Below are 25,616 nucleotides of genomic sequence, written 5' to 3' on the forward strand. Positions count from 1 at the left end.
GATCTTAGCAGGAATGCCATCCTGCCCTATTGCTTTATTTGAGTTCATCTGTGAGATTGCTTTCTTGATCTCATCAGTAGAGGGAGGCAGGTCTAGGGCATCCAAGACTGGCAGCTGAGGAATCTGCTGTAAGACATCAGGATCAACTCTGGACAGCCTATTGAATAGGTTGGAAAAGTGTTCAGCCTAGCGGTTTTTCAGTCCTTTCTGGTCTTTGATCAAGCTTGACCCATCAGATGACAACAAGGGGGAGCATCCTGATTTAGAAGGGCCATAAACTGACTTTATAGTGCTGAAGAACTCTCTGGTAGCATGCATGTCTGCATAGCATTCCACCTGGTCAGCCTTTATCTGCCACCACTCATCCTGCATTTCTCGCAGTTCCACCTGTACTTTGGACTGTAGGTACTTAAACTTGTCTTCCTTTGAGACAGATAATTGATAATTCTGCCAGTCTGCATAGGGTCTTGGCCTGGAGGACTGCAGAACTGGTCTCATGGTTTTCATCAAACCAGTCCTGATGTACCCAGGTTTTCAGTCCAAGTACAGTTGTTGCAGTCTGCGTGATGACATCTTTAAACTTCATCCACTTTTCAGAACAGGTTCCTACAAGTGGTCAATTGCCAGAGAGTTTTTCATTAAGTACATCTTGAAAATGTTGGACTTGACCTGGGTCTTGCAGTCTGCCAATGTGGAATGACATTCTGATAGTCCTTGATTGGTTACAATGTAAAGGGGCTATGTGCAGGTTGAGGACCAACCAGACCAGCCTATGATCTGTCCAGTACTCAGCACCTCACATGGCCCAGGTGATGGTGATGTCTATAAGGTCATACTGAGGTACTATGATGTAGTCAAATAGGTGCCAGTGTTTGGACCTGGGATGCATCCAGGTTGTTTTGTACTTGTCTGCAAGTTTAAACATTGTGTTAGTGATACACAGGTTGCACTCAGCACCCATGCTCAGAAGCAAAGGCCATTACTGTTTAGTTTTTCCACCCCATGCCTCCCAAGGACTCCATCCCAGTTGTTGCTGTCTGTCCTGACTCTAGTGTTGAAGTCACCCAGAATGATGAGTTTGTCACTGGTGGGGGTTGTTCAAATAATCTGGTCCAGGTCTTTGTAGAAACCTTCCTTGTCTTTATCTGGACTCATGATGGTTGGCGCATAGCTGCTGACAATGGTGATGTACCAGGACTTGCTGAGAGGAAAGCAGAACTTCCTAATGTGTTCATTTATTCCAGTGGATAGAGTAGAGATGTTCTTCAGCGGAACAGTTTTGATTGCAAAACCTACTCCATGAGTCTTGTTGTCAGTCTGTGGTTTCCCTTTCCAAAAGAACATATATCCACTCGCTGCTTCCTATAATGGACCCTCGTCTGCAGCCTGGTCTCACTAAGTGCAGCAAGGTCAATGCTATAATGTCAAAGTTCAGCTGCTATGAGTGCTGTTCATCTTTCAGGCCTTGACACTTGTCTCTATTCAACAAGGTGCAGACATTCCATGCTCCAAATATGAGTTTTCTTTTATTTGTTTTTCTTGGTATTCAACTGCTAAGGAGGTAATCTGCCAGCCATGGGTAGTTAGCCAGATATTGCAGGGAAGGCAATGTTTAGGGTACATTTTCTAACCCCCTCCCTCATGCGAGGGTGGGCAGTGTTATCCTAAAAAGGGCTGCACAGTCACACTGGATGCTGCTGGACATTTCTGCTGCCCTGGGTACTGAGATGAATGACCACTGGTCCAAGGATTGCCCAGATGCAGATTTGTGACTACAACTGCCACTGGTCATCTCCACCTGTTGCTTTGCCACTCCCCCATCATCACAAGGCTCAAAAATTAGGTTTGGACTAAGATGATTTGCAGATGAGTTGTAGATGAAGATTGCACATTGAGAGGTAACTTTAACATCATTATTGCAATAGCACAGTCAGTCTAACTCATAAGTCAGTGATGGCTCAAAATCCACCAAAAACTTAATTGTTATTTTTCTTTTCAACATTCTTCCTTCTCCCCTTTTAATTAGTGCAAATATACTCTGTCACATTTGTCCTTATCACCTGAGATAAAAGGGTTTCACCCCAGCTCCCGAATAGCTCATAGACTATCCAACAGTATTATTCAAGTCTCAGAATTGTGAAGACCTTTCCAAAAGCTTTCTCTTTCTTTCCTGTAAATCCTTTATGGTTGATTTGGAGATATGCTTCCTACTGTTGTCTTGCTAAAATATCCAATCTTTTTTCAGCTTTATTTTTTTAACTGTGGGATATTAACTTCTAGGATATGTTGACATTTTATTGAATCCATTTTTCCTTCCACCCACACAATATTTCCTATGCCACTTGCTGACATGCAACCCTAAAAAATAATAGACCTACTCCATTCTTAATGGTTGGCAAGGTGTTCTTTCTTCAAATGCTTCATCCTTTTTTCTCTAACTGTATATTGTGTAGTTGTGGCCAAATAGTTCAGCTGGGGCCAATTCTGTCCAAAACGTTTCAGGCTTATCAAGATTTCTTTTGCATACTGGAAACGATGACTTTTGTAACAAAGTTAGTAAAAAGATCTTTGTTGTATAAACAATGCTGTACTGTGGACCACTGCTCCAGTGTCAGCTAGACTTTTCATCTGCAGTGATCCACGAGTTCAGTTTTGTAGATCTGACCCATATTCAGGCAGTTCTAGCTGAGATTTTTCCTAGGTTTTCCAGGTCTAGCTTTTATTGAGCAAGCAAAAGGGGACAACAAACGTGAGTTTAGCAAAGAAGTTAGCAGATGCAGGAGAGGAAGAGCCAAGGAGGGAGAAAGACTACTAACAATTTGCTAGCATTGCTGCTGGTAGTTCCCAGAGTGCTCTTGACTGACTGCTGAGTTTCCTGAGCAACTGCTCGCTATACCTGATTGGAGCCCTGCTCATGCTGACCTCACTGAGGCAACTCAAGGGGATCTATAAGGAACCCAGTTTCCAAAGAGTGAAAAACAGTTAACAAGATAGAAGACAAACAAAACCAGGGAGAGAGAAAGAGACATGAGCAACAGGCAAGAATTTACATTATCTCAATCTCTATGTATCATAAGGTACAGACCTTTCCAGAACCAATGGAAACGATACAGTGGAAATTTGGTTAATCTAGCCGTAACCCTTTTATGAGCACAGCAGCATCAGATTAGAGATGGAAAGTGGACACCAGGCAATCCCTTCTTTATTGCACACCATGAAAGAAATTATTTTCTTCAAATGCTTCATTCCACATTCCCCTTTGCATCAGCCTCATGTACCAAATTTGTACATTACAATGGGTTGTTTCCTGCACTGAGTCCCAATGCTTCTCTTAGCTTGAGGAAGCAGTCCTTGGGCAGCAATTTGGTATGTGAATTTGCCACCCTATCATCAGTCAGACAGTATATCAGTTTTACTTGCCCTCTTTCTTGTGCAACCTTCACATAGCTCAATTTAGCATCTATGCATTTCATATTGGGTGTAAAGGACTGTAGATCTGGTTTTGGCAAACCACTAAAGGGGGACTTCACAAAAGATTATACAGTTCAGAGAAAGAGGAAAGCACGTGAAAGAAACTCAAAATAACCCTGCCTTGATTTTGTTCACTATAAGATGGGCCAGCAAGAAACTTTCAAGATTCTGTTATTCTACCCTACAGCAATAATCAGCATTCCTAGAATCCCCGCCATGCTTATTTTTTGATCTTGTCTACCTTGAAGTGTTGACTGCTTTATGTCTACAGCTCTTATACATCCTTCAAATAATGCCTTCAAATAATGTGGTTGGGATTTGTTCTTTTATTTTGAAATCTAGCAATACCTTCTGCAGCCATACAAGTTCTTTGCATGCTTATTCTGCAGATCAGTATTTACCTTCTGTGGAAGACAGGGCTACAATACTTTGTTTCTTGCTACACCAGACAATTGGTGCACCCCCATAAAAGAATATCCATCCAATAGTTCATTTTCTATCAGATTTATTTCCAGCCCAATCTGAATCTAGATATCTAATAAATGTTGGGTGATTTTTCACAGGCCATTTTAAATTAAAGTCCATGATTCATTTTCAATATTTGCTTATTCTTTTTACTCCCATTCAATTTTTTAGTATTATCTCATTCCACTTAGCAGCCCAACTGCACTGGTTATGTCAGATCTACTCACAACTGCAGTACAGCTGCCCAATACTACTCATTCCCTGCCAAATTTCTCTGATTTCTTCCTTTATTTAGATATCCAATTTCCATGGGTATAATGACTCCTTTGCCCCATTAAAACTAGGAACACTATTTTCTTTTGTTTCTGATTGAGCAAGTACCCTCCACTTTTATTCAAGTACATATACTGTATATTTCTAATAGATTTATATGACTATGGTTTTTTTTAACCTAGTGTATTTTGTATAAATGAGTCCCATATTTCGTTTTAGTTGTCCATAGAAAGTCTACATCAATAGGCAATCCATTCATACTGTAAGTGGCCAGTGCAATCAGGTCTTCAATCCACTGAATAAATGTGGCCATACATTTATCTTTCCAATGCTGCAATATCAGTCTTTTGGCCATAATAAGGCATGAAGAATCCATTTACATTGTCCCGATGCCAAATTCCATGTACTAGATATATAGTTCAAAAGGAGATTATCCTCTGAAAATATTAGCTTTTGTCACATAATCACAGCCTACTACTTTCTCCCAAAACTTATTAAGTATAGGACATTGTAAAACATATGCTTTAAAAGGCATTATCCTTATTATATCTCCAACAAAATGCTGTTTTTGACAATCCTTTTCTATACAGACATAGTGGACTCCAAAACATTATTTATATATATATATATATATATATATATATATATATTTATTTGTGTAAGTTGTAGTTTAAGGTCCATTGACACTCTTGCCACAGAAGTTAAGACACTCTCCCATTGTCTAGGCAATATAGAAACCTCTAATTCTTTATTCCACTCATCCCTTAACAACTGCATATCAAATTGATTTATTGATAATATCTATGCAAACTAATAGGTTTTTGGTTTTAAATTATTTAACAAGTTGTTCTAATATCTCAGGTGTCTCAGAAGCTATAAATGCTGCTTGTCCAAAAATGTTGTTAACAAATATTGTAGCTGTAAATATTGCCATTGGGTTACATCTGATAGATAATATTTCTCTCTTAAGACAGAGTATATTAAAAATTCATCTTCATCATCTATCAGTTGGTCCAAAGTCAGTATCCTTGCTTCCATCCAATTTTTCCATATCACCATGTTTTTCCCAATTTTTAAAGTTGGGTTTCCCCATAAAGTCAATTTGGCATGGGAAAAAGAGTCAAACCTTTTTATAGACATTACATTTGTATTAGTTAAGCATATATAGAATTAAAATTGTTTATTGTTATAATGATATATTAGCACTTTTTTTCTCTTATTGTATTTTTTTCACTTTTTTGTTAAACCGCTTTTATGTATTTTTTTCTTCTTTTTGTAATAAAAAATTTTTAAAAATAGATTTTAAAAAAAGTACCCTCTACTTTTGTTCTTTTTTATTTCAATTCCAAGAGAGTGGCTAATATTCCCAAGATGTTTTACTTTCACTTCCTTTTTTTAAATTGTTCACTATCCCTAAGTTCTTTTGTTCTCTGCTCATACTATGAAACCTTCAATATAACAGAGAATGTGCGTACATCTTCCATTTTTAACTCTTATGTATAAGCATGGATCAGCATTTCCCAATTCCCAAAATGTTCTGCAACATTTGATTTAGTTTATCACACCATCCTTTGGTGCGGGCTTTAGCCTATGTGTGGATTTTTTTTTTCAATTTACACACCAGTTTTTCTTTCCCTGGCTCTTCAAAACCTTGGGATTAGCATATGTACATCTGCTGTTTCAGATCATAATGCAGAAAGGTTGATTTAATATTCAAGTTCTCCACATGCGATGCTCTAAATCACGCTTTTCAAATATAACGCTGGCTGGGGAATTCTGGGAGTTGAAGTCCACTCATCTTTAACTTGCCAAGTTTGAAAAAACACTGTTCTAAATGCTGCTACACTTAGTAGAATTCTAATGCTTGCATGTTTAACTACTGGTGCAAAAACTTTGTCATAATCTTAACCATGTGTTTACCCTTTGCTACTAATCTAGCTGTATGACACTGCTTATTTCCACGAATGTCATGCTTTGTTTTGAAAACCCATTTACAGCCTATGGTTTTTTTGCCCTTGGCTAGTCCTGTTAGAAGCCATGCTTTGCTTCTGTGCAAGGATTCCATTTCTTTCCATGCAGCTCCCCCCACCCCCAATTCCGTGCCTCAGTTACTGGCAGTTTTCTGTCTTTCTTTCTCTGAACTGGGATCAGGGGCATTCCTATCTTTAGCTGTGGAACACATTCTCTCAGATGGGATTCCTTTATTAGATCTTCAAGGTTTTTGTAATTCTAATTTTTAAGTTTCTATGGGTTTTTAAACATTGTTTTTGTGGTTGTATTGCTGTTGTGAACTGCCCAGAGTTGTGCTCTAAGGTGGGTAGCCATACAAATCTCATACATACATACATACATACATACATACATACATCTGGCTCCGGCTCTGACTGGGGGTCAGTAGCCCCTTCTGAATCTGGTGCTTTTTGAGTTTCCTCAGATTCATTTTCGATCATCCCTTCTGTCTGTGTAATGTCGTTGTTGCTGTTGTTAGCTACCTCCTTTCCTGGGTGAATCCAGGTGCTACTGGTAAAACATGGCTGGTTTGCACTAGTATTTAAATACTACAGCTCATCTAAAGTTATCATTTCTTCTGCATTACAGGTAGTCCCTGGTTTAAGAACAAGTTCCATTCCCAAGGTCTGTCCTTAAATCAAATTTGTATGTAAGCCAGAACAGTATTATTGTATAATAATGTTGTTGTTCAGTCGTTAAGTCATGTCTGACTCTTCATGACCCCATGAACCATATCGCACCAGGCCTTCCTGTCCTTCACTGCCTCCCTGAGTTTGCTCCATTTCATGCTCATTACTTCAGTGATGCCATCTAACCATCTCATCCTTTGCCATCCTCTTCTCCTTTTGCCTTCAATCTTTCCCAGCATCAGGGTCTTTTCCAAAGAGTCCTCTCTTCGCATTAGGTGACCAAAGTATCTGAGCTTGAGCTTCAGTATCAATTCTTCCAATGAGCAGTCAGGGTTGATTTCCTTTGTATAATATTATCCAGGTAATATTGTGTAATGAATTTGAACCATTGTGTATTTAACTCGAATCATTGTTTCTTTAACTTGAATTTTGCTACAATAAGTTCTGTTCTTAACTATGAGTCATGCTTAAACTGGGCGTTCTTAATCCGGGGACTACTTGTAAAATGAGCAATGCTGCATTTCCAGTTTTTCAGCAAAATCCTGTACCTTTCCCCCCCCTAACTGATAGTTCAGCATTATTCCTAATTAGGTTCTGCAACTAAATTTATTCCTTTCTCCTTTAGGGATATATGCGTAACCGCATACTTTTAGGTGTGACAGACTGGGTTTATTCCCCTTCCATCATTCATATGCATAGGGTTTTATTTGCACCTTTTGTTGTTAAATCATTTTATAGGTAAGTGGCTGTGTAGGTAAGTCCTTCTCCCCCCAAATTGTCCAGTAATTCTGCATCAAGCAAGAGGCTTCTTAGCATGCTTGCAGGCTTGGATACTTTCCTTCTACGCCTTGTTTTGCTCAGAGCTAGAACTTAATGTTTTTTTCATGTTTTATGCCTTCATTGTTCAAATATTTTTCAAGACCGCCTCTCCCCGATTTCATCTGCCTGTCCCACTAGATCTAGCAGAGTGGATATGTTACGGGTTCCGTTATCTAGGGAGCTATATTTGGCAGGCCCTAGGTGGCAGGCCTTTTCTTCTGTGGCATTGTGGTACCTTCTCCCCACCCCGCCCAGACATGAGATCAGCCTCATCACTCCTGAGTTTTCAGATGTCCCTCAAGACCTGGTTACGTCAGCAGGCCTGGAGGTTCCAGGGGGCAGGTAAACTAGTGAGGTGGTTCTATTACTAACATCCCTTTGCCTATTATTTTCTTTTTCTGTTTTAGTTCTATCTGTATTGTTTTTAATGCTTTTTAAATAATTTCTATATAATGGTTTTACGTAATGATTGTTTATATATTTATTGTTTTATTGGATTGTTGTAAGCTGCCCAGAGTCACTTTTTGCGAGATGGGCGGCCATATAAATTTGATAAATAAATAAATAAATAAAGCCCCAACTGCAATATTCTCCCCTAATATCAGACTTTAATCTCTCTATTTTCCTTTGAACTTGTTTTCTAGGTAAGCACAGTGCAATATGAATTTCCCAACTAGTCCCAAATAATTTCCCAAGTATATTCTTACTGGCTCAGAGATAGCTGCAAGTAATGCTTTGAAGGACAATCTGTGAGTGTTACAAAATAGTTTTCTGCCCTTTGCTTTGATTGGGATTGGATCGCAAGTGTCTGAAAAAATAGATTCTAACAGCCAACTGGCTTGTTTGAATTCAAGTCAGGAAAACTGTTCCTTTTTCCTTTTCTTTTAAACCACAGTCACATTTTGATTCCCTTTGTTTATTAAAAGGATAGACATTCAATCTAACTGCTAGTTCTCGTTCTTTATTTTCTTAATGACAAAGCCATTTTGCAGAATTATTATTGTGCATGCATCCTGCTATTCCGCTTGCTTTAGGTTATATCCAATCCAACAAACTACCTTCAGCTGCTTTCCTATTCATATTATTTAATGGTCTTTTGTAACAGAGCAAAGTCTATTTTTAAGCACTATTTTACCACCATATTGCATAAGATAACATAGACATAAGGTAACAGTGCTTTGCATCTAATATAATAACCTTGAAATATTATATTCCTATTTTCATTATGAATTATCAGGCATTTCACTTTTATACTGTCCTTTCTACATAATCTATTGACATTCCATTCTCTAAATGTATTTTTCCTTGGTAAAAATCATCAAGGCTTATAAACACATCTTTCTTGCAGTAATATTTCAAAATTTGCTAGCATAAATGTATTTATTTATTAGATTTAATAAGCTCTCTGTCTCACATACATAACTCTGAGTGGCTTACAGTAAAAATAAATACTATTTCTTTGTGCCTCATTGTTTTTGCAATTTCTGCACACATTTAATTTTTCTTTTAGTACATTTAATCTCATTCTCTCTTTCTTTTGTTGTATGAACTTTAGCTTTATAAAGCCTGCATTTTCTTTTAATATGTCCCTTTCTATTACTGTAAGGACAGACTACTTTTCTTCCTTTTATTTTGTTTAAAGAATTCCCTTCAGTTGCATCATTCAGATCAAGCTGGTATGCCTCCAGTCTGACAATTACATTTTCAAGGGAATTTTTTTTTTCCATGAAGCTTGGTTAACTCTATTATATATGTATGACTATTACATATACATATACATATACATATACATATACATATACATATACATATACATATACATATACATATACATATATATTCTGTTAAGGATCTTAATAACAGATCCTTGATTAACTCATAAGAAAGTTTCACACTGTTTTGTTTTAGTGTCTTCTGAATAGAGAGATAATCTGATATGGGTTCTATTAAATTTCTATTCCTTTTTTTTTCAATATTTTTTATTAATGTAGTAAAAAGCAACAGGAAGAACAAACCAACGATAAAAAGGGGAAAGATTATCATATCAGATTATCTCTCTATTCAGAAGACACTAAAACAAAACAGTGTGAAACTTTCTTATAATTTAATCAAGGATCTGTTATTAAGATCCTTAACAGAAAAAAATAAATATATAATAGAATAGAATACATATAATTACATACATAGCAGTGTAATCTCTAACTCATCTATGTTGTTATTGATTTTTTAAAAATAAATATTATTATTGCCATTACACAGTTACACTGAGGTTGAAATGAGAATTTAAAAGATGAGATTTAATACAATGATTAAGACTAATAATAATAAAATTAAAGAAAACACCAGAGAAAATGTATCTATAAGAAAAAGCATTCAACCCTCTTTTATTCTTTTCTCCCTTCTTTCTTTTTCCCCCCCAACTAACTGCTACTTAAGTACTTCCATATTCTAAATCTCTTAACTTGCTTTGATATCTTCATATTTTCAAATGTTCAAAGAACTGCTTAGAGAAGCCCATGGTTGTTGAAAGTAGGCAAAACAGCAATCGCAATCTGTAATGATATGTGGGAATGACGTTGGGAAACAGGAGGAAGAACCACAGCCTAGACAACTGTCATACAAAAGGTATCTCAGTCCACAGAAGCAGAGGAGGCATCGGAAACATCACAGAAAGGACCCTCCCTAGTTTTCTGGAAAGTAAAAGTAAAGTGGGGGGAATTGCTTTCAATCTTGCAAGATTCAGTTACTGTAAACTTACAATAAAGGTAGTGTTAGTAGTCATGGTTTGTGCTTGTCTAGACTTTGAAGGGATGACATAATCAAAGCCAGATCAGACCATTAGTTCACCTGTAGAACTGTCTTCACCTGCCTAATTGTAGGTCTAACAAGTCAGTCAGCTTTTGGGACCTTATTAACAAATGTTCAGGGAAAAGAAAAGAAAAGAAAAGAAAAGAAAAGAAAAGAAAAGAAAAGAAAAGAAAAGAAAAGAAAAGAAAAGAAATAGCACTGAATCAGCTGAGAGGGTTCCATTTCTTGGCATCTGCCATATTCACTATTTTCTTATTTTGAATCTGCAAACAACTGCACATACATAATAAGTATGCATTCAAACCTGCAGAAAAATGTTGTATTTATCTTTGTCTCATTAAAGAAGTTGTGTCAGCTTCTGTTCACTTTGGAATTTCTTAAAACATACCATCTGACCAATGGCACCTACATTTCTTTGTGCAATCATAGAAATGACAAATTTCCTCTAGTTCATGGCCCAGACTACCCAATCTAAATTTGATTACCTGAAGCTCACTTTCAATTAATGCTGGGAAAGGGTGAATTAATCCCTCTGCCATGCTATTTCACTAACTAGAAAGAGAAAAATAAATATTTACTCCAGATAAGGACAGTTTCTTGCCTATTTCATCTACATTAAAATATACTTTTTAATTTGTGGCATATTTCGCAGGTAAAACAAAATTATTTTGAACCAAGCAGAATCTAAATTATTACCATGCTAATTTACTCAGAAAGCCCAAAGTCATCCCATGTCATGGAGCTGCAGAACAGAATATGGGAGATATACTGAAATCTTATTCATATATATTCCGAACTAAGTCCCACTTAGTCTAATAAGACTAATTTTCTGTGAAGAAACGATTTGTTTGAGAAACAAAGTTAGCAGAGGACCATTCCATAACACCATAATCTATTTTGATATACTAGGTCAATTTTACTGGGTCAGTTCAGAATTAAATAACTTTATTTCCAGCCCTATCTCTCAATGCCAAACTCTCAATCCACCCTCTCCCAGTAAAAAGACTACTTTTAGACAAAATAATATCAGAAGATCTAAATCCCATCTCCTTGGTCTTCAGTTTTGATTGATTCCCATCAGTCTCATTATGTTGCTTCTCTTCCTTGATCAAATGCTTTTGATTTTACTCAGACTTCAAGTGTGAGTACTCACAGATGGTGACTCTCAAATCTATGTTCTGACAATAACAAAACATGTGAGCTTAACTTTCACTTTCCCAAACAAGGAGTGGGGATTGTAAAACCCTGTTTCATCAACGTGATGGCAGTTGTTAAAGGAGGGCTTCTGTGCCTCAAGGACAAGATTTTAGCATGAAAATGAATTGTGGAGTTGGGGGAGTATCTATTTCCTTTTAAATTTTTTTCTCTGTTTCTTGCATATGTCCAAATTTCATTACAAACTTGTATGAGAAATTTTGACTCACCATGAAGTGGTCTTTGTACAACAATATAAAATGGAGTGGGCAACTGGTAACCCTAAGGCTACATGAGACCCTCAATGTAGTTATCTTATACCCTTTGACCTAATTTCAAAATCCTCTGCAACAGAAATCTCTGATGAGACCTATTGTTGATCCTCTGGCAGCCTGCTTCTTAGGGGAGAATGCACAGGGATTCAGTGAATGATCAGAAATATAACAGAGGTCAGAGAAATAGAACATTAAAAACAAAATGATGTTCTCTATCCATTTTTTACTCTGGCCTCCTTCACTGCTTGCTTTGACCTTACCTACCATGTAGCCCCCATAAAAGTACCTCTAAGAAGATGTGGCTCTTTACAGAAAAAATGCTATCTACCATCAATCTAAGATGGTTAATATTAAAAGCTTGTTCTTGCATCTCCTCCTGGGATGAGGAAGATTTAATTTAGAGGACAGGATGGTATGGACACTAGAGTTCACAAGTTCATTTAGATTGGGAAAGTAGTTCTCCAAAAGATCAATTCTAGAGGGATAGAGTAATTATGATTTTTACATTTATAGGGAAGTTTCTCTATTCTTCCTTTAGCCTGTTTTTGTCAAGTGGGGTGATTTGGTATTTTTTTCAGGTTATTCAGAATTCTGAGTTTGTCTAATCAACAGAAGCAGGAGAGGTAAGGGGATTGTGGTATTTATATCCTGCCTTCCTAGTTTATCTCTAAAACACCCAAGGCAGTAATATATCATAAAAACAAATTCAAATTTCAAAAAGAGATATGGGAAAGAAAATACCATCAGCTAGTAAGCCCAAACCTTCTGAATTTGCACAAAATTAAAAATGCATTTCAAAGGTATCAAAAAGAAAAGTTGAACACATTTCCCAGGGGAGGAAATTTCAGGTAGGTTGGCCAAATGAAAAAGATGCTATTGCTTTGATATCTTTAATAGTTTAGAAGGCAGTTGTGTAGATGGCAGGAATAACTATCTCCTCTTCTTCACCTAATTTAATGTCCTGGGTAGTTCTTCTGCAACTCTCCGCCAACTTTGAAAGAATAAGAATGTTCAGAAGAGCTTCCTCTGATGCTCTGAGCAAACCAATCATTCCCTTTTACAGGGAGTGACCATGAATCCCCAGGGCTTCAAAAAAAGTGTCTACCCTAAATAAGCAACTTACAATTTATAAGCTCTTAAGAACTTCCTTGGAACTTAGATTCTCCATCCAAGAGAAGGGTTGTTAACAAGAGTCTTTCCTTGTATCATTACATTAGACATTATCGGCTCAAGGCTCAAGGCTCAAAGACAATGCTGGATGGAATTGACCAAGAAGAAAGTCAACAGGAGTGCTAGGCAGTCCAAGAAAGGTAGCAAGAATGAATGCAAAACTTACAGGGGGATTAGTTGGTTGTGCATGTGCTTGATGACATGTGATGGTATTTGTCATTATTTTGTTGAAAGGATACAAGATGTGACAAGGAGTAAAATTAAGAATCCCAGGACAGCTTTATGCCAAGGAGGAAGTATGCAGACCAGAGTTTTGTTCTTCAGCATTGAGAAATGAATGATGAATGAATGAATGAATGAATGAATGAATGAATGAATGAGAGAAAGGAAGTTTAATGTGCATGTGTTGATTCAAAGAAAGTGTTTGATAAAGTGAATAGGCTCAAATTATGGAATGCTTTGCATGAAAATAAATTAAAAGTTACTGCTTTGTGCAATAAAATTAGCATATAATGGAAGTAAATCGTGCACAAGAATAAGTGGAATGCTTAGCGAATGGTTCAGTCCTGAGCAGGGAGTTAGACAAGGATGTGTGGTGTCCCTTTGATTGATTAACACACTTATGGATATATATATAGGGAATGCTAGTGATAAGGTTAAAATGTGTTGGATGGGGAAATGTATGTATATTATTTTTACATGCAGATGATCCCATGTTTTAGTTCAGAACCTGAATGATCTGCACAGAATGTTAGACTACAGGATGCAGTAAGAAGTCTAGATCTGAACATTAATGTATCAAAGGTCACTGCTCTTGACATGGAAATGGAGTGAACAATTGCAAGGTACACACATATGGCAGGAAGAGCAAGTAGATGAGTCACATGGCAGGATGTTTGCTAAAGATGGGGAAATGGATAGAGGAATTTGAAGACATCAAAAGGTTGGTTGAAAGGCTGTAGGTACCAAATCAAAACAAACAAACAAAAACCCACACTAATTTGATATTTATATAGAACCCCAATATTGAGATAAGACAGGGAATTATTGGATTTAATGACCAAGTCACCCTCAAATCAGAATGATTCTTGTGATGATCAGGCAATTGCCTCAAGAAACAATGGAAAATATTTGGGGAAAATTCTGTAATTTCCTTCTAATTCTTGAGAAGGGAAAGGTAAGGGAGAAAAAAAGATTTTGATTCAGTGATGCACTAAAGTTGTCCCTGACATGGGAAATGCCACTTTTCATCAGACCAAATGAAATGTGAAAATTAGTGAAGATGGAACAGTATTGAGAAGGTAGTCTTCTTTTGTTAACTTAATCTCTTCCAGTGCAGGGTAGTTTCTCTATATTGTTGTCTACCACTTTGCTCAGTTGAATACAATCAAGATGGTTAATTAAGATTACTAATTAGAGAGTCCTGACAGAATTGTGCTTTCAACACAAAGGACCTATTCCCCTCCCACTCATGCCAGTGTCACTTAAGAGTTGATCTAGGGAAATCAGTTTCTGTATAAATAGCCAGCCACAAACATTAGAGAAGTAGCTCCCAGCATGACAAATACTGAGATTATTAGCCAGGGAATTTGTTTGCCTGTCATCCTAAGAGGCAAGCAATTCCTTTTCCATTTGAGGTGGCATTCTCCAACAGCCAAAACACCACAGTTTATAAGACAGAAGAGAGAGAAAACAACACCCTCTTGGAAAATGCAACTTTATAGGATTCTGAATGCTGTTGTCATTGGTTACAATTTCTGTATTAGCCATATATGTAGCAGTTCACTACTTCTTTTAAAAAAAGAAATCCATGATTGTTTTGCTGAACAGATGCACTTCTGTGACTTCTCTGAGCCATAATTGGATGTCAATATGCCTTCATATAGTGCCATGGTGAATTCAATACATTTTTAGTTTCTTGGACATTAATTAGGATCGTATGCTGGCTTATAACATCTTTCTCAACCCAGTTTTTGAGGAAATAATTTTAGCTTATTTCCGTATTAGAAAATGCTCATATTTATACTGCTGGTTGCTCTTCTGGATGATTTGTTTCCTGGAAGAATAAGTTACTCTTACCACTAATTCAGTACCTGATATAAGGGGAAGAGAGTTGGGGCAGCAGGGGGTGAGAGAAGAGGATACATCCTAAACTGGCTGGGACTGTCACTAACTTTGAAGCCTGTGCAAAGTTTTAAAATCTTGCCCTCATAAATCTCAGGTTCTGCCAGAGAACTTTGCTGCTTTGACTGCTGCTACCCAATGCAGAATAGTTCCCAGACATCTTTATGCTAACCTAAAGATTTATCCCTTTGTAGGAGGGGAAAATTTCTGAGTGGACACAGGAAGAAGGCAGAACTGATACAGAACCAGACAGACACCATATTTGCACAAGCTTTGGCAATGAAGTGAATCTCTAGCTGTCTGCTGCTGCTACCAAGGAGACAGTGGGGCAATTCCTTCTTCTTGCTGAGAGCTGGAATTATGTCTTAAAGCAATCACATCCAGGGTTCCAGGAAGAGCAGGAGGTACAGGATGATAATGATCCTTGAAAATGTTTGTACCTTTACTTCCTTCCAAGACAGCCTTGTCCTGAGTAAATTGTGGATGGAGACGTAAAGCTAGACATTGTAGGAGGACAGCCATATTAGTCTATGGTGGCAAAAAAACTGGAATCTGATAGTGCCTTTTCTGACTAACAAATTTTATTAAAAGGCATAAGCTGCAGTTTACTTCATTAGATGGAATGAATCTGTGGTTATTTAATCATAGATGGCTATGCAGGTAAACCTAGACAGTGGCTGTAAACAGTGAGTGAGTTGACATTTTCTCAGCCTTAGTCTAATTTATAAGGGTTCCTGCAAATTTTGAGAATATTGGTACATAATAACTTCAGGATTTTAAGAAAAGGGTACCTTGCTGATCACTACAATTCTGTAGCAAGGCTATATCTGAATAATTACAACAGAACCAAGCTGTAGTTACTGCTGGTGGTCTAATATTTGTGGTAAAGCATGTACTGAGCATAATAGAAAATACAGAGTTGAAATGGTTTAAAAAGATAAGGATCAAAGTACTCCTATAAAAGGAATGTCTTGCATATAAGAAATATATATCAGTGGCAATAACAAAATGCAAAATAGACTGTAAAATAATTTTATACAAAAAATAATTCAATAGTTGAAGAGTTATGAATACAATTTGTTTAAAAAAGCTATAGATCAAGTGTTTTTTTTCCCTAGAATACATCAAAAGTCTTCTAGCATCTCCCAAGGTTCTGCTGATTAACCCAGTAGGATATTAATTAACAACACATCTGCCATCCATACTCAACATTATCCTCTTCCAATTAAATGAGATCTGGGAAACTCAGACTTCTGAACCACATATGAAATTAGTTTGGTAGGCTTAAGTATATAGAACCTCCCTGATTGAGACATGTTACAAAACATGCTGTATGAATCTTTGAGTTGCAGAATCCAAACTACAAACCGGATAGTGATTAAAGATTGTGCAACTCAGTTTCTATACATCCAGAGCTGATCCTCATAAAGATTTTGCTTGGTGCTAAGCTGAAATCAATTCCCTTCTTTTTTTTCAAAGGCTGCAAAATTGGGAAGTTCATCAATATTCAGAAGGCACAAAACAAAATATTAAGAGACAAGGTTATCAGTAACCATGTTTCTGGTTGGTGGAAACCATTTCTACCCAGAGTACAGACAAATCATCATCCTCATTATCATCCTCCTCCTCCCCTGATGATATATGAAGCCAGTTCAGAAAGAAAGCACCGCTACCTGTCCTCACTCAGGAGTCTTTTGAATGACACAACAAATAGAAGCAGAACTGCCACCACCAACAGATGAAATAGCAATAGACATGAGCAAGCTGTTGAGCTTGAGCTGAAAAAGGTTTCTCAAATACACCTATCCCCAAGTTTGAAATTAAAAGAACCCTAAAACAAATTAGCAGCTCCAAAATTGCCGTGAGCTAGAAATACTTATTTTTGGCCCTGGATAATGTTACCTGTATTTTTCTGTGGCAGAATATTATTAATTTATGTTCCTAATGTCCACAACTATAATTTACTAAAGATTTTTGTTTGTTTGTTTCATTATCAGCCGGATTTATATCCCAACTTTTCTCTAAAAGATAGCCCTACTCTCATTTTTAACCTTGTAACAAATGCTGTGAGGTAAGTTACGTTGCATGCAGGTTTGACCCTAGATCAAATCTAGTCATACTCCAGCTTACCTCTAATTACAATATCCCTCTGGCTCTAAATTAATTAATAAGGGAGAGCTGGAATCAGAAAGAAGGTATTTGGACACAGAGGGCAGAGATGGGAACTCCACTTAGGTTATTTGCCAAGGTCAAATGGATTTGTTTAAGCATGTGGTGATAACAATGGCTTGCTTCATGCTCGAGAGATATATACAATATCTAAGGGTGAGTTATAGGAAAAATATTTCCCTTTACTGTTTATTGTTTGGATGTGTTTTCCATCATTTTTTCAATTATATGAGAATGTTCATTAAGTATTTACAAGTTGTCCCAAAGAAGAAGGAAATCCTCTGAAACATGTAGGCATGTTTCAATAAGTATTTTGACTTAGCTGCCTATCAGAATTTATCTCTTTTCCTCAAATGGTTACTTTTGGAGCCTTCTCCCTTCAGCTTCTTTGATTTAAAATTGAACTGGAAAAAAGAACAAGTGGAAGAAAGAAGCACAGAATTCCAGATAACATACAGTTTGAATCTGAGTAACAAATGGAATGTGACACAGTGATTTGTCACTAATTGTCACTGAAAAGTGTGAGGGAACAGTCATGCCAGCTAGCTCTGTTCCTGATGGCAATGCATCTTACCCATTTCACATTCTAAATGCATACACACACACACACACACACAAACCCATCACACTGTTCTCTTTGGGAGTAAGTAATATTATACAAAGCATAGAAGAGGCATAAGAAACAGTGAAAGAAATTAATGGCATGGGAATGCAAGTACTGAAAAATGTACAGAGAGCTATTTCATGGTGAATCTGGAGCCCATAAGGGTCTTTGAATACATGAAGGAGCCATGTATGCACCTAAGGCACAGCCAGCTGTGTCTGTGGCCAATGTATGCCCAGTGATCTGGAACAGGACTAAATGAAGTGATCTTCCTCCCCCATATATGTTCCATTAAAGAAAGATGTGTGGGCGGTGAGCAAAAATTCATATGCATGCACACTCTCTCACACACAAACATACACCACTTCCCGACTGATGCAGAAAGTGATATATAACATTCTGATATCTAACCTGTCACTTCACCTGCTTATAAATGTTGTACAATGGCCAACAATGAGGACAGAACTTTCTCGATCAGAAAGCCCCCCTTTTCTTTCCTTTACAGTGTCTTGTTTTCATGAAAGGAAGCCATACAGCTAAAATGCAGCATTTCAGCCATTTGGTTTTGATTCACAAGTATGTCATTCGTTCATTCAGGGAACATAATTGATTGCTGCAGATTCTACCTGTGCTGTGAACTTTTTCCCCCTTCTGTCAGAATGCTAAATCCCCACAGTAGTGGATGATGGATTAGGTTTTGTTGCTTAATTCCTAATTACTGCTGCAGAGCCATATGTATGACATTATGATTAGCTTTCTAACAAAGAGCACTATAATGTACAAGCAAGGAGTAATAATACTGATAATTACTTGGAATAGTAAAGACATTGTTTAGCCTTTCTTAAGGAGCCTTGTTATTGTTTCTTTTATACTGCTGCTTCTTTGCCCTTTTGAAAGCCAATATCTATACTGATTGTAGGGTATGAAAAAAAAAATCAGTCAAGGATTTCTAGAAGAATGAATAGGCACGATCCACCACAGCTGATTCTGTTCCTGCTCATAAGGAGGATGGATGGAAACCAGTGATATTTGTCATTCTCCAGTCAAAATCAGGGTGAATTTACATACCGATGAAGCATATTGGTGAAAAAAGAATACACATTGGAGTGTTTGCATCAAAAACAATATCAGAAGTAGTTTCAATTAAAAGCATATATTAGAAAAAGATATTAAATGCATTTTAAAAAGGCATGAATTTAGGAACATTTTGTTTACAATTATGTCTGGAAATGTATGTTAAAAGCCATGTATTTTAGGGAATATGGGATGTAAAAGCTATGTATGTCAAGAACACTGCAAATGAAAAACAAAGTTTTTAGTGTATTTTTTAATTACAATATCAGAATAACCTTTCTCTAAGGTAAATATGAACATAGAACAGGTTTATCATCCCTAGTTGCCCATTGACTAATATGAACCATTTTATATTTATCCTTCCTGTTCAGCATTTGATTTGAAACAGTTGAAGGAATAACTCAGCAATACTTTAAATAACAGCCTTTTTAAAACAATTTGCTTGCATTGCCCTTCATTACTTTGAAGATGTGACCGATGGCTTGAATGTATGTGTTTAAGCAATTGTACTGAAATATTAATTCTGAATCTACACAGTAATTACAACTGGTTTATCTACACAATTGAATCAGAATATGGTGGTTTACATGTTTATCTTGTTATAGATGTATGGAAGAGACTATTACAATAATCTGTTAAAAATACACATATCACTTAGGGGTAATGCTCATACTTTCGTTAGAAGCCAGATTTAGTCATGCACAATGTACAATTACACCAGGGTTTTCAATGTACTCAGAGATAACTTTCTATTAGGTGCAACCAATGAAACCTATTATGTTGCTCGGCAATAATAAGATTTTCTAAATTTAAGAATATTCAGAAATGCAGAAGACCATGAAGGTCATCAAGCCCAACTTGTGCAGAGCTTAAGATTGATGGGAAACCATAGCACTCCAAACACCATGATAAAGATGATGCTTCTTGCAGGCAGACAACTTTTAAAGAAAAGATTGAACAGACTGATTTTTTTGTTGCTTCAAGGGGCAAGACTGGCACGGATGGGTGGAAATGGCAATGAAGCAGACTTTAGCTAAAAACATTTTGACAAAATTTCATAATGGCAACAACTGTTCAACAATGGACAGACTGTCTCAGGAGGTGGCGGGCTCTTGCTTGCAGGAGGTATTGAAGCAGCGGCTGGAGGACCATCTGTCAGGAATGCTGTAGTTGTATGATTCTTGCACTGAGTAGGGGTTGGACCAGATGGCCTTCAAGGCCCCTTCTCAATTTTTAATACCATCCAGCCCCTGTACAACACCCATAAATTCCACAAATGACTCCAGAATTAGGACATGCATGAAATGGAGGGGTGCCTGCTTAATATTGGATTAAGGGAGGGTGGAAGACAGAGTCTGAAATGAGCCCACTGATACAGCTTTGCTTTGTTTGGTTTTTTGTTTTTTGTTTTTTTGCCTGAAGAAGCACCAATGGAATGCATTCATTTATTTGCACACCTTTCTTTTATGATAAAAAAAAAAAAACTTTTCAAAGTGATTTTCAGAAACTACATGGACCACCCCCACCAGGTGAGTAGCAACAGAGCAACCACAAAATATCTAAAATAAGTAAATTAGCCATATAAATGCCAGAGTGAAAGTAATAGTTCATATTGCTGTCCATTTTCTTAGGCTCAATCTTCACCTTGACTTTCTAATATGGAAGCTGTTTCAAATCCCTTTCTGCAATTCTGGCAGCACTTTTCTCAGCTGTCAATATTGCCTTTTGTGAGTTGTATTCAGTGGGTGGACCACAGCTCTTCACACATGCACTAAACTAACTTGGTGAATCATCTCTTATACTTTGCCTCATGATATAGTTGGTGGTGTGGTGCCATGGTTCAAGGTGAAATATGTGCTTTGTTCACAGAAGGTTCAAGTTTCCATTCTGAACATCTCTGTTCTCAAAGGCGTTCAAGGATGGGAAGAGATGGGAGGATAGGAGACACTGTCCTGAGTTCTCCCCTCAGAATGAGCAGTAATTACTTAAATCTAGGACAGTACAAAACAGGTTTGTATGTTCACATAAAGACATAGGTTTTTTAGCTCAAAGTTGACATTTTAAAAAATAAGGGCACCTCTTTATTGTTCCTGCAGTTATTCCAGTTATTTTATCATCCAAACAAATTGGATTTAGATGTATGTTAAAAATTAAACTCTCTTTATAGGGACTTGTGGGAGAACCTGTTACTTTTGGTAAAGGTTTGTCTGCCAAAAATCTTTAAGTGACATCTGCATATCTAATATTAGAGAATACAATTGAACTGCTTGCTGCAGTTTCACAAAGTGCTCCTGCAAGGAACATTTCCTTCTCCCCATGATATGACATGGCAGCTTCTATCACTCATTAGGATACCAACATGTCTTCCAGAAATGAGGCCAAAGGCCACATGCTTTAGCCATCCAAGTACTGATATTATCTCAGCAATGCACCCTAAAATATCTTACTGTGGCATTAAAAAGCTGCCCCCTAACGTGGAGTTTTGATTTTGGTTTTTTTGTTTTAAATCTCTGTAGTCTCCAATTTGTGGGTAAGGGAAACTGAAAACAGTTCCAAATGTAAAGCAATGAAACTGGCACTAAGAGGTAGAACTGAGAAAAGAAAAGGGGGGGAAAAAACCTTAGTTTAATTACCACACCATCAACATTCTTCTGTGCTTGCCTAGCTATAAGTTTTAATGGCAAACACATACACACACACCCTCCTGCTTTCCCCACTCCAAAACTCTCACCGCCTCCTCCTCCAATCTGGCTTCTCTGCCTCCTTGACAGGCTTTTTAGCCTCAAGTTGATAGTTGTTAAATCAAAAGTAAAATGTAACCAAAGTTTGTTTTAAACTAGGAACACAGAAGGAACACTGCCTGCTCCCAGAGAAGCCAGCTACCACTTCTGCTGCAGAACCATGAGGACTCCTCTGCAAAGCAAGTTGGACAGAACCAACAATTCCTTCTATTACTGTGTTTGCCTCCCACAACATAAGACCATTGTATTGCCTGAAGAAGAGATCAAATTGTGCTTCCTAGCCCTCTAGGGCCTTCACTTTCTCCTTGTAACAGGTCACTTTATCTTTCTGCATGGTAAGGAAAGCCCCCTCCTAAACCCCCAGCCTCTTGCCAGAGTCATTAATTACCGAAAGTATGCACATACACCAAGCTGGTTGTCCAGCCAGAACAACGGACATCCAGCCAGAAGAATGCAGGACTGAGAACCAAAGCCTACTGGCTTGGCTGCCAGCATGTGCAAAAACTAAACAAAAAGCAAATAAAAACAAGAAATCATACCTGGCAAACATATTATTTTCATTTGATAGAAGGAGTGAATTTAAGGATATGTGATATATAAGAAAAAATGAAGGAAGAGTCTTAATAAAAATGAAAACTGAAATTATGGAGGTAGATAAATTTCACAGTAAATAACAACTACATAAATAACAACTACATACATAAATGCAACTAAATAAATAGTTGCATTTATATTCCATCTTTCCTTCTGAACAACTTAAAGTTTTGAGAACACCAGAAGCTATAGAACATCCAGCAATAGAACTTACTGTGAGTTTTAACCTTATATATAAATCAGACTACAAAAAGGAGAGAGAGAGAGAGAGAGAGAGAATAACCACTTACTTATATTAACTTGGTAGTAATGAAGGAGCAGAAATGCATTTTATTCTTCACTCCATTCCCTTCAAACATCTCTAATCTTTACACTTAAACTGTGTGCATGTTCCACAACCTGGCTGCAACTGTAAAAACAGAGAGTAGTCAAGCCATAAATGGTATTGGGTTTGATATCTGGCAACATGTTGCCAAACTTATCAAATCAATGTTCTCTTGAGGCTGTACTGGCCACATAGTTTCTAGAATTTAAGGTGCAAATAATTATGAAGAACAGAGAGGGAGATACAGAGAGAGAGAGAGATGATAAAAGAAGAATAACCACTTCTATTTACTTGGTAGTAGTGACAAAGCCAAAATACATTTTAGCCTCACTCCATTCTCTTCAAACATGCTATTTTTTATACTTAAACCTACTAGAAAAGTTTCACAGCTGTGGAATGGAATTCTTAAACATCCTTTTTTACTGAATGCTTTACATACATCACACATACATACACAGGCTTAGATACAGCAGCTGAGCCAAGTCTAAAGGATGTCAATAGCATAACATGCATCAACAAGGGTGAAACCTTTCTCTACCACTATAGAAATAGGGCAAGTGCGGGCAGGTCTTTTAAAGAAAAATGGCTGCATATAGTTACACAGATATAACTAGAGTTTTAAAAACACACATTTCCAGAAACTGTGTAACAGATTGGTTATAAGGGCAGGCTAGCTTATGGGACAAATTAATTTAAACTTTTTAATGCTATGTCCCAGTGTGAGCACCTAGCAGTTCTCAGGAATAAGCTCTTTTTATACTGGTGCACTTGTTTCTACATATATTTTGGAAAAACGGTGCAGTAATCAATTCAGTGTTAAAAAAAAAAGAAGAAGAAGAAAGGGGAGGGGGGTAGAAAGAAAATGCCAAAACATGTTGCAGCTATCTAATGAACCTATCAACGAGAAAAGTTGAGACGGTAAAACCAGCAGCAAATACAGCTTTGCAAAATGTATCACTAAGAAAGAAGTAATTTACTTTTATTAAAATGTGATACAAAATTCCACCAGATACTGCTAAGTTTTCCAGCTGGCCCTTTTGATAATATAATTACATGTGATTCAAAGCTTCATAATGAAAGAAGAAGCTTGAAAGAGGCCTCGTGTGCGTGAATTAAGTTTGCAATATTTGATTTGCAATTTTTACAAAGTGAGAAGCATATTACATGTGTTTGCCACAGAAATATCCTTCCATCTTTTGTTACATTCCATCCCTTGCTGTGCTCAGCCTGATTCAGATTATAGAGCACCTTAGAATACAGGCAAGGCACTATTATTTGCCCGTAAAATTATTTGCCCATCTTGGTGCTCTATAATGAATTGATTACAATAATTAATTGTAATTATACTGTTCCAAAAAGGCCCTGCTCTGTTATCAACAAACTTGTAATTAAACCACATGTCCAAGGAGATCTTAAGCATTTCTTGTCCTTCATTTGTTTGTACCAGAAAACCAAGATTATCAGCTCTTGAAGTAAGAAGGTTTTCTAAACTTGGATTAGAAAAGGAGGAAGAAAACTTTTGTATTAGACCTCTGAGAACAGCTCCTGGAGCACCTCACGCACTGAAACACAGCATTTAGAACTATTTAATATGTGTAAATTAAAGACTTCTGCTTCAGTATGTACTTACTGTGGTAAGAATATATTTTCTCATTAAGATTTGGGCAAAGGCTTGTGAGGCAGGGTAACATCTCTGAATTTTTTTTTAAATAAGAGAAAACCGAATGGATTGTGGCTAGCTAATGGAACCAAGTATGCTTTGAATGAACTTCCATTTCATAAGAATGACTTACACAAATGACAGTAGTCTAAACACATTTACTCAGAAACAAAGATCACCAAGTAAGTGTAGCTACACCTTGCAAATTATGCTTAGGACCATGGTCTTACTTTCTCCACTTTGCTTTACTTTATCTGCATTTCTTTTTACAGAAATACATATACTTTTAAGCAAGGTTTGGCAATTTTATTTCTCCATGTTGTTTGCTTTGTTTCATTTTTTTGCTTGGATGGCCTTTTGTGTGGGGTGCTGGGTGGATAAGCACAGTAGGTGTATTAGCAGAGTCTCAGCATTCCTGTTCTGATGTATGTTCAGTGCCATAGTCATTAAAATAACAAATCAAACTATACAGCTGATTTTCATTGACATGAACTTGGGTGGTTTCAGGAGCTTGAAAAAAGATTCTGAGGGGATTTATGAGCCATGGGCTTTCAATCTGTGTCTTAGAACCAAAAGGGCAGAAAACAAAAGGCTGAATTTGGATTTCAGAGGCTCAGATTCTAATACTTGCTCTGGAATAAAGGCCTTTTATAAAGTGATGACTGTCCAGTGCCCAGGGATTAAAGAAGATGGATTTCTGTCCCTTTTAATAGGAATTACTCATCTTTATCTTTAGAGGCATCAAGATGCACTTCCCAGTTGATAGTTATGGGGCCTGTGATCTTTTCCATTTTTTCAAAAAAGTGAAATCCAGTTTACAGAATAATTTTCTGGTTTTGTTTTGTGAGTGTCTGTATATGTTTCTGTGAGGGTGGGTGAGTGTTTCCTCCTATATTGTTCAGAACCTTACAAAAAAAGTTGTCCATCTAAACTGCTCTGTAACACTGTTCATTTTTACTCCCTAAGAAAGCTACTGTATGAAAAAATGCCATCCAAATCCCAGTGGCATTTTGGGAAGTAAAAATGATGATGGAGGCAGATTCTTTGTTTTACATCATGCTAGCTTCCTATGGTATTAATCAAAAGGTGTTTGTATTATTTATAGCAAGATGGGTAGAGAACCTCAGACTAAGAGTTCTGAATCAGAGTTTCCCTGTATGTATTCACCTTCAGAAGCATAATAGAGGGGACAGAGCTAATGACATTGTTCT

The sequence above is a fragment of the Python bivittatus genome, unplaced genomic scaffold, assembly GCF_059951505.1.
Source record: "Python bivittatus isolate LINGU-HERP-01145 unplaced genomic scaffold, Pbiv_v1 ctg000850_np1212, whole genome shotgun sequence".
Taxonomy (NCBI): Eukaryota; Metazoa; Chordata; class Lepidosauria; order Squamata; family Pythonidae; genus Python; species Python bivittatus.